This window comes from Pan paniscus, chromosome 19, assembly GCF_029289425.2.
Source record: "Pan paniscus chromosome 19, NHGRI_mPanPan1-v2.0_pri, whole genome shotgun sequence".
Classification (NCBI taxonomy): Eukaryota; Metazoa; Chordata; class Mammalia; order Primates; family Hominidae; genus Pan; species Pan paniscus.
Window position 1 is genome coordinate 23427743 of NC_073268.2, and position 10267 is coordinate 23438009.

General features: G+C 52.0%; 1 long non-coding RNA gene across 1 annotated transcript; it reads left to right on the forward strand.

Annotated features, from left to right (window-relative positions):
• The first annotated feature begins 1573 nt into the window (after positions 1-1573).
• LOC130540923 (uncharacterized) lies at positions 1574-7483 on the forward strand. Its single transcript, XR_008954958.2, has 3 exons — positions 1574-2812; positions 4543-5207; positions 6224-7483. It is a non-coding gene; the product is annotated as an uncharacterized LOC130540923 (long non-coding RNA).
• Positions 7484-10267: the final 2784 nt, after the last annotated feature.

The following is a 10267-nucleotide window of genomic DNA, read 5'->3' on the forward strand; positions in this document are numbered from 1 at the left end:
ATTCTTTCAGCTGTGCTGTCAGGGGATGGCCAAATACCAACCAGTTCAGTGGAGGTTCAGGGTGGCAGCCCCTGCCTTCTCGGCACCCAGGTTCTTGTCTGGCGTCCAGGAAGAAGAATCAGGTCACATAAACTGTTTGAAAGGTGACAAATGCAAAATACTTTACTGAGTGTTGGGTGCCTCTCAGTGGAAAGGGAGGATGGAAAGGTGATGGGATGGTGATCTTTCCCTGAAGCCCCACCGTCTCCGACAGGGCCCCTCTCCAAAGCTGCACCATCTGAAGTTAGCCAGATCTATCCACAGTCTCTGATGCTCAGTGGCTTTTCTGCTCGCCACTCAGCCGCTTATATCCTCAATGCTCAGCCACTTGTCTTGCTCTGCCAGCTGAAGTCTTTTATGGGCACAGCACGTGGGCAGGCAGGCCAAAAAGGTAACATTTTTGGGGAAAATGGGGTCCTTTAGGGCCGAGGTTCCAGGCTTAAGGGTAGGGTTTAGCCAGGAGCCCAGCCCTTCTGTATCAACTTGACGGAGTGAGGGAGGCAGTCAAGCGCGTGTGGGGACCACTCCAGGCACAGCAGCTAGTGCTGATGATCATCCGAACACACAGTGCCTTGAGCAGAGGAGTGACAGGCCACTTGATGAGAGGCTGCGAGGCTAGGAGCAGAAACAGAAAGCCCAGTGTGCAGGGAGGTGAAGAGCCCCTGGCACTCAGAGTGAAGACGGTCAGAGGTGGCTGGATTCTGAGCATTATCTGAAGAAAGCACTGCCAGGAGTTCTTGAAGGACTGCATATTGTAAAAGAAAGAAGTCAAGGAGGTCTCTGAGTCTTTTGTCTGAGCAACTGGATGATAGGAGTTGTGGGATGGAAGACGGCTGGTATGAAAGATGGGGAGTCAGTTTCAGACATGCTAAATTTACATTGTCTTTTGGACAACCAAACGGAGATCTTTTAGAAGTCTCATGCCAGTAATCACACTTGTTACTAAATTCTGTAGCCATCAGGGTTTTTGCCTGCAAAGATCAGAAGTCACACTCTGAAGCCAGTTTGTTAAAGGATGTTAGGTAAGCCATAGACTCTCCAGGAAGAACTCGCAGGGAACAGGTTTGAAGGCAGCACAGCCCGGAGCAAGCCCACCCTTGCCACCATCTGCAGGTGCAGATTCAGTAGCCCATTCCACTTGGCGCTATCACCAAACTTGTGGCACTGCTGCTTCTAGAAGGTGGAGGTCTGCAGTTACTCCTTCCAGCATGGATTCCACCAGGTGCCTCCTTTTTTAGGACATTAGCTCCCAGCTTACAGGCTTCTGTGATGTGTGTGACTGATCATGTGTCTGTGCTCCAGCTGCAAGGGAGGCTGGAAGGCTAATTTCTGGCTTCTATAGCCAGGAGGCACAGACACTAGAGGGAGAATTCCTTTACAAAGGAGCCGGGCGACTAAGTGTAAGAACAATTGTCCACAAGGAAGGAGCAAGGACTAACACTGATTGTGCACTTAATAATGTTCCAGGTACTTCGCTAAGCATTTTATATAAGATAAGGGAATAAACCCTGTATCTAATCCTCACAGCAATCTCATGATGCTGTCCTTGTTTTCATTTTACACATGAGGAAACATGTTTAGCGAGATTAAATGACTTGCTGAAAAGGTCACACAGCTCCTAAGCAGTGGAGACAGGAACTGAATCTAGGAAGTCTGATCCAAGGACACTGGGATTATGAAGCCCATTTTATAGATGAGGAAATTCTACATTAGAGAGGTTAAGTAACTTGTCCAAGGTCACATAGCTTGTAAATGATCAAGCAAAGATATAATTCCAGTTTGGCCTGGCTCCAAAGCTGGTGCTCTGTTTCCTGTTCTCTATGGCCTTGAGCAATTATTGAGCCCCAAAAGAATACAGAGGCTAGCAAATCCCATAAGCAGAGGCTTGTCAAAAATACCTTATGTGGGCTGGGTGTGGTGGCTCATGTCTGTATTCCCAGCACTTTGAGAGGCTGAGGTAGGAGGATCACTTGAAGCCAGAAATTTGAGATCAGCCTGGGCAACAGAGCAAGACCCCGCATCTACCAAAAAAAGAAAAAAATATTAGACAGGCAAGGTGGCATGCACCTGTTGTCCTAATTACTGGGTTACTTGGGAGGCTGAGGTGGGAGGATCACTTGAGCCCAGAAGTTTGAGGCTGCTGTGAACCATGATCATACCACTGTACTCCAGCCAGGGCAACAGAATGAGACTGTCTCTAAATTAAAAAAAAAAAAAAGAAAAAGAAAAGAAAAAAAAAAGGAAAGAAAAAAGGCTTACGTGGGAAGCAATGACTGTATGAAGAGCTGAGAATAAGACGAGTGACCTGGCACAGGTAGATTCTTTCCCGGGATCTCAGATTCCCCCTAGAAGGCCCTGGGTCTGTGCTTGTCAAAGGAAGGAATGGGTGAATGGACAAACGGTGCAGGGAGGAGGATGACAGAGGAGGGTCTCTATTATTATTCATATCATTCTAACACTCCGCAAATATCTACCCAAATCTCTAGAGCTTTGATCTCGAGTTCCCGCCCCTTGGAGTGTCCTGCTTGGTTGTGGAGGCTGCTGCTGCTGCTGCAGCCTCTTGGCTTCAGGCTCTGAAGCACTCCCCATCTCAGGCCCAAACAGGAATAAAATCAGTTCCTTTCTCTGTTCCTCTTACTAGACCGAGATCCACTGGGATTGTCTGAGGGAATTCTTGTGAAACCAGAAAGAAAGTTCAAGAAATGATGCAACAACAACAAAATAAAACCCAGGAGAAATAGTACGACAGGAAGTTAAAAGATCGTGAGGAGAGGTAAGGCCTGGTGGGTCCTCACCTGCCTGTTTTTGAAAATCTCGTATTGGAGTTCCTGTCTATTTTCATCCCCTCTTCAAGTCATTCATTCATTCATTCATTCATTCAACAGATCTTCATTGGGTGCCTATTCTGTGGCAGGGATTGGGAATAGATGGAATTGTGAGCAGAACAGACAAGGTCTCTGCCCCCATGGGCTCACAGTCTGGTGCCAGAGGCAGACAGGCAGACAGGCCAGTGCTGAGTGAGTGCCATCGGTGATGAGAGGGACGGGCTGTACTTTCAGATGGGGTCTCCTGACCTGGCCATGGTGGCTGGGGAAGCTTCCTAGGATAGGCATGGGCCAGGAAGCTTCCATATGTCATTCTGTTGATTTCTCACAACTGTGTGAGATTGCTCCTGTTGCTTCCATTTACAGATGAGGAAACTGAGGGTCAGAGAAGAAAAGTTCCTTGCCCAAGTCACCCACATCAGTGTTGATCTGGCTCCCTACCTCCTGCTCTTAGCGCGACCTATCTGGCCTCTAACAATTTTTAACACTTTTTAAGATTGCGCTGTGGCCTCAATTTTCTCCAAGAGTTACCTTGATCTCTCCCCAGGAAGATCAAAGCTGTCGGAGAACACATGAGTATCAGAACCAGAGAGTGTGGGTGCAGAGCGGTCCTGGGTGAATAACCCTGCAAGGACAGACAGTCCCTAAGGATGGCTCTGCACCCACATGCTGGCTGTGACACTCATGTGTCCTCCGATGGCTTTGATATTCCTGAGCTTTCTTCCCACCCGGGAATCCCTCAGTCTGTCTTTGCTGCTACCAGCACCCTCAGCCTCAGAGACATGCCATCCTCACCCGAACTCAGGCCAAACTCTCAAACATGATTCCTTTCATCTCTTGCCCTCACCATGACTCAGTCATGTTGGGGTTGTCAGAAGGAGCATTTGTCAAGATGGAGGGAAACCTCAGGGAAGTGAATCAACACCAAACCCATAAGAGTCAAGCTTGAGATCCAAAGGTGGGGTGTGTGTGGGGAGGAAGGTTAGCTTCCCCAAGTTCTCTGCTCATTGGGAGCCCCAAGTGGAGACTCTGCCTGTCATTGCCCCCTTCATTCAATGGGTAATCACTAAGGGCCTACTCTGTGCCAGGCATGGGGCTAGTAGCTGGGGCTACTACAGTGACCCAGGCAGAGTCTGCCCCCATAGAGTCTTGTCGGAGAGACCAACAGGTAACAGCCACCTCCATACAGTATGCTGCATTCCATTAGGGGGAAGCCCAGGGACTCTGGGCCACACAGCAGAAACAACTAACAGTCTTGAGAGTCAGGGAACATTCTTTGGAGAAAGTGTTGGGTCAACACACCAGGAAGATGTTGGATTTGATATTTGATATTTGGTGGAGGTGATATTTGGTGGAGGTGATATTCAATGGAGGTGGTGTGTATGTGTGTTTGTGTGTGTGTGTGTGTTTGTGTGTGTTGGGGGTGGGCAGTTCTGGGTAGGGGGAACTGCATCAGTGAAGGCCTGGAGGTGTGACTGAAAGTGGCCCACTGGAGGAGCTGGAACTTGAACTTCCTGGGGCTACTGTGCAGAGGGTGAGGAGGAGCTGAAGAGGGATGACGAGGTGCTGGTGGGAGTAGGGGGTCAGTCGTGGAGGACTTGCTCATGGTGGGGAGACTGAACTGTACCCCGAGAGCCACAGAGAAGCACATGTCCCTTTTGTTTTCACCTTTTTCTAGCCCTGCAGTGGAGGAGGAGAACCTGTTGGCCAGGAACTGCCAACAGCTTTTGTTCTGGATAAGCCCCTCGTGGAGGAGGACAAGGCAAGAAGATGGGTCTTCATCCTAACCCACGGAAGCAGCACTGGACTGAGGAGCACCACCTGCCAAACTCCCAGCCCCACTGAGTAACCTCCAGGGCAGGGGCATGTCCCTGCTTACGAGCTCCCACCAGCCCGTCACACCCCCCCACCCACCTCAGAGGCTCCTGCCCCTGACCTGAGGGAGCTGTGTCTGAGTTGGGTCCCTCCTCCCTCCAAGGAGTGTGATCTATGGACAACAGCCTCTATCCTCATTTGTCCCTTCCTCCTAGCGCCTCCTTCTGCACCCCTGACCCCGCTCCATGCTGTCACCTCCTCTGTATGGCAGCTGGGCCTCATCTGTCCTGGGATGGTGGCAAGCCTGTACAGAAGTCATCTTCCTTATTTCTCACTACCACCAGCTTCCCAGATGGGAAACTGAGGCTCAGAGAAATGACACAACTCAGCTGACAAAGGATCTGAGTGAGTCTGACCCGCAAGCCCACACTCTTCACCTCATGCTGTCTAAAACAATTACAGACACCTCCCACGAGCAGGAAAGCTCTGGAAATGTCTTCTTGGAAAGCAAGCAACTACCCATGAACAGTGAGTCTCTGTCCCAGGTATTTCTTGTCTCTGGGCCTCAGTTTCCTCACCAGACTCCTCAGTGTGTGGAACAAATGCAGTGGCAATGAAGGAACGAGGGCACCAGGGAGGGCGGGCTCCACTGACTTTCTGAGTCATGGAAAATCCATGGTCCGAAAAGCTCTTAGCATTTTCTCTGCCCCTGGGTCTCACATCCATCTCAGGCCATGTCAGCCCCCAAGCCCCAGGGGTCCTACTGTTCTCCCTCCTCTCAGGCCAAAATGAGAACAAAGCGAGTTCCTTCCCTCCATTCCCCTCAGCATGACTAACACATGCTGGGGTTTTCCCACAGGAACTTCTGTCAGCCCTAATGGAAAACTGCAAAATACAAAGGAAACAAAGCAAATTCAGAATCCACAGCAAACAGTCATGTTTGAGGTACAAAAAGTTGGGGCAGGGGATGCTTGCTGAGAGCATTCTCTTCATACTAGTTCTTTTTTTTTTTTTTTTTTAAATTTTAGGTGGAGTCTCGCTTTGTCACCCAGGCTAGAGTGCAGTGGTGCGATCCCAGCTCACTGCAGCCTTGACCTCCTGGTTCAAGTGATCCTCCCGTCTCAGCCTCCTGAGTAGCTGGGATTATAGGCACCCGCCACCACACCTGGCTAATTTTTTTATTTTTAGTAGAGACGAGGTTTCACTATGTTGGCCAGGCTCATCTCGAACTCCTGACCTCAGGTGATCCACCCACCTCAGTCTCCTAAGTAGCTGGGATTACAGGCACATGCCACCACACACGGCTAATTTTTTGTATTTTTAGTAGATATGGGGTTTCACCATGTTGGCCAGGCTGGTCTGGAACATAATGGTTCTTAACTGGAGCCCTATCTTGAGTTCTTTGGGCCCCTGGATTTTCCAGTGTATGTTCCCTGGGGTGTTAATTAATATAAAATAACCCCAAACAAAACTCTTGTGATCAAATCCAGTGGAAAACATGGAGATAAACAAACCAAACCTTTTTTTTTTTTTTTTTTTTGCAGGACTTCTCAAAGCTTTTGGCCTTGGCCTCCCAAGGTGCTGGGACTACAGGCGTGAGTCACTGCACCTGGCCAAAGCTTTTGTTTGCTTAAAGTGCTTTGTAAGTTTCCAAGAGGAGGCTACAGAACCCAGAAATCACCTACGGATTTGACCATGAGATGCGCTGCTGAATTCATGGTGGGAAATGCTGATGATCTCTGATGGAGGCTGCTGGGTGGCTGCTGCCCTCACCCTGACCTGTCCTCCCCAGCTGGACGGGGGACTTCTAGGAGGGGGAGGGTCCCCACTGAAGATGGACACATGTCCTGTCAGAGTTTCTGAGAAGCTCCAGCCCTTAGGCAGAATGGGACAAGGAGAAACAGAGTTGGGTCTGTACTCGGGACTGCAGAAGCCGAGCATGAGGAGTTGTGGGGACAGTGCCCCTCCTCCATCCCCACCTCCCAGCCCCCCAGTATCTCCTTCTCCCCCTGATCCTTCCCTTGATCAGGCCAGGGCCCTGTCATTGTCCCAACAAATGCCTACCGCCAGTTCATCGCACCTTGTTTTCTCTGATGTCCTCGCAATCACACACCTTGTGCCCCTGAGCTGGGTACACGATCCTTTGCAATGTGTGCTACGAGAACTGTATTGCTAATAATAAAGACAAAATTTAATGACTCCACTGGCTGAGCTTCTGGTAGGTCCCAGGCACGTTAGACAGACTATTTCATTAATTCTCACCTCGGCAATTTGAGGAAGGTCTTGCTGTCTCAGTATCCTGAGTCTTAGACAGGTTCAATGACTTGCACAAGGTCACATAGCTTTTAAGTGACAGGGCCTGGCTGACTTGGCTCTGAAGTGAGTTCTCTTTGCAACAACCTACCCAGCTGAGCCCCTCCTTTGTTTAGAGAAGGCTTCTCCTCTGAGCTGGGAAGATCCAACTTTGACCCTCAATTCTCAGATGACAGTGGTTCAGTCAGGCAGGAACTAGCTGTACTAACTTGTAAACAAGTCACTTCTGCAAGGAGAGGCAGAGGCCAGTGCTTGCGCAAGCGTGACTGATAAAGGAATGGGGCGAGGGCTGAGGACTCTCTGGCTCTACCGATTTATGATTCTGAAAGTCATCAATCTTAAAGAGAGATCTGCATTCCCCAAGCTTTCTTCTCCCCGAGGGGCCTCTCCTATCTCTCGCCAATATTGTGGCTCCCCTCAGCCGCAGGGGCAATCTTTCTGGTTTTCTCTTAGGTCCAAACACGAACAAAATAAAATCCTCTTTGCCCTTCTCTTGGTTCTCTTCTCTTCCTTTCCCTTCTTGGTTACACTTTGGAATTTTCAGAGGAAAAGTTTGCCAAGTCCAAGGAAGACTTTATGGAAATGAACAAGAGCCTATAAAACCCCATGAACTATCCATGAACGATATAGCACGGTGTGAACTGTTTCCTTCACAGCTGTGGCTGCAGCGGCCCCTTGTGGCCATGTTACACGCCAGGAAATTGAGCGTCAGAGAAACCACAGTTTTAGCGCTGGGAGGGGAGCTCTCTTTCCTTAGAGAGGTGGCCTCCTCCCCTCTTTTGTGGCCCAGAGAGGGGAAGACACATGCCCAGGGCCACAAAGGTAGAATGCAGGCATTTGGACTTCCAGCCCTCCTGGGGCTCTTTCTCTTGTATTGCTCTCAGCTCAACGTCCCTTTGTTGCTGTAGGGAGGCCAGGGAGCAGCCTGGAGTGTGGGGCCTGCCTTTGCCCAGACAGGCTCCCTCTGACCGTTCCTCTCACACAGCACTGAGCAGGGTCAGGGGTGCAGAGGGAGGCGGTAGGAGGGAGCCCGCCTGCAGGCAGGTTGGCGAGTCCCCTCGCGGCCCCCAGGAGGCGCTGTGAAGCCGAGTTGGCGAGGCCCTGGGCTCCTCCCGCACCGGTGGCGGAGGGAGATGTTCAGTCTGAGGACAAAGGAAGCTGCACCCCGCCTAGGGACAAAGGAAGCTGCACCCCGCCTGGGGAGCTTGCAAAGACGGGGCCTTGTGGCCGGCAGCCTGCCCTGTCCGGAGCCGAGGTTGGCTCCAAAGCGGACATCGCCGCCTCTCTCCGGGCTCCGGTGGCGGGCTGCTGAGGCACCCCACAACCACCTCCCCCAGACTTCACTTTGCAGACGCTGCTTCTTCTCTCTGAGCCTCTGAATGCCGGGTGAGGTGGGCAGGGCAGGATCCCTGTTCCTGTTATGGACTGGAAAACAGTTTCACAGAGGCCGAGGGCTTGCCCGAAGTCAGCCAGCTGATGAAAGGCGGAGCCTGGCCTCAGGGCTTTGGACCGCCAAGCCAGTGCCCAAGCCCTTTCCTACACAACTCATGGCTTCCCGGAGTTTGGCTCAGGGTAGAGGGGGAGATGCTGTGGAGGAAGGCAGGAGCCTTTGGAGTCAGCTCCACTACCACCTGCCATGTCATGTAACCTCCCTGAGCCTCAGTTTCCTCATCTGTAAAATGGGCAGTAACCCTTGGAAGGTTGTTGTAAGGAGTGGACATCATGGATGTCAAGAGACAGCAGAGTTGCCTGATCCAGTGTGTCAATGTGGGGGCCATGGGGCCCTGTCCACGTGTCAGTACAGCCACCTCCTCGGAGATCCAAGCTGGGAATGTCAGAGCCTGGCTCTTCCTCGTTGAGGTGCAGTGAGCTGCCTTAGTCTGTGGTGCAGGGCGTGGGGGTGGACATGCTCTTGCTGCTGTGAGCCAGTGCAGAGATGGAGCCAAGAGAGGCCAAGTTTGGTGGGGTCACGGACGGGGCACGTAGGAGGACGGTGGGATGAGTCACTCACCAGCTCAGATTGTGGTGTGAAGGGGAAGGAGTGTGGAGGCTGGGCCGGGCCTGGCAGCACCAGGCACAGACCTACCAGGAAGGGAGGCAGCCCTCTGGGACCAAGGCATGGCACCCTGCCAGTCCCACTCACCCAGCCTCTGCGCTGCCCGGAGCTCCCTAGGGGTGAGGGTGGGCAGAAGGGGAAATGTGTCCTGGGAACTGACAGCATGTGGGTCTGTGTGGGGAGAGACGGGGTGAGGGTCTGGCTGCTTTTTTGTCCTGCTCACAGCCCCTCCTGGTCAGTGCCAACGCCCTTCTTCCTGCCTGTGTGCTGGGGATGGGGAGTGCCCCTCCCAGCCAGCCACCATCTAAGACAGGCATGTTGCACCTGGCTGTCCACGTAGATGATCAGCCACATCTGCATCCACCAGGGGCCCCACAGAATATGACGGACTCTCAGGGTTGACCGAGTGTAGAAAGGGAACTATTTCTGGAGGTGTGGACAGGAGCAGCAGGGATCAGACAGCCCAGTGCAGAGCAGTGGGAAGCTGAGGGATGGGAAAAGGGAGTTTAAGGGGTTGTGGCCAGGGGAGGGCTGCCCTGCAGGAGCCTTAGAGCGAGCAGCTGCAGCCAGAACCATGGCTGGGCAAGGAGAGGTGGGGGGATAGATACACAGGCCCCTTTGTTCCTGTCGTCCATCTTCCGCTGCTGCCTACTGATGGATGGCTGATTCCAATGGGGCAGTTGGAGGGAAGGGAGCCAGTGACGCAGGGATCATCCTTCCAGGTACAGAGCAGGGCAGAGGAAGGTGGAGAGTAGATCTAAGGATCCAGGGAGAATTATCAGCCCAACCAGTGGTTGGGCAAGGGGGCACAAATATGAGCCAGACCCCAGCCTCGAGGAGCTCACTAGCTGGTAGAGGGGATAAGAGCCAATAAATTCTCACCCATATAGGGAGAGGACAGTGTCTGGGAGAGGGTCAGGTAAAGCACCAGAGGGGCTCAGAGGAGGAAGAGCGAGTGCCAGGGATCACAAAGGCCTGAAGGAAGAGGCGATGTATGAGTTCCACGTTGCTGCTGTAACAAGTGGTGGCAAACTCAGTGGCTTAAAACAACACAAACTTACTATCTTCTAGGCCTGGAAGTCAGAAATCTGAAATGGGCCTTATGGGCTAAAATCAAGGTGTCATCAGAAATGCTTTCTTTCTAGGGGCTCTGTGGGAGAATCTGTCTTCTGGCCTCTTCCAGCCTCCAGGGGCTGCCTGCCTTCCTTGGCTTGTGCGA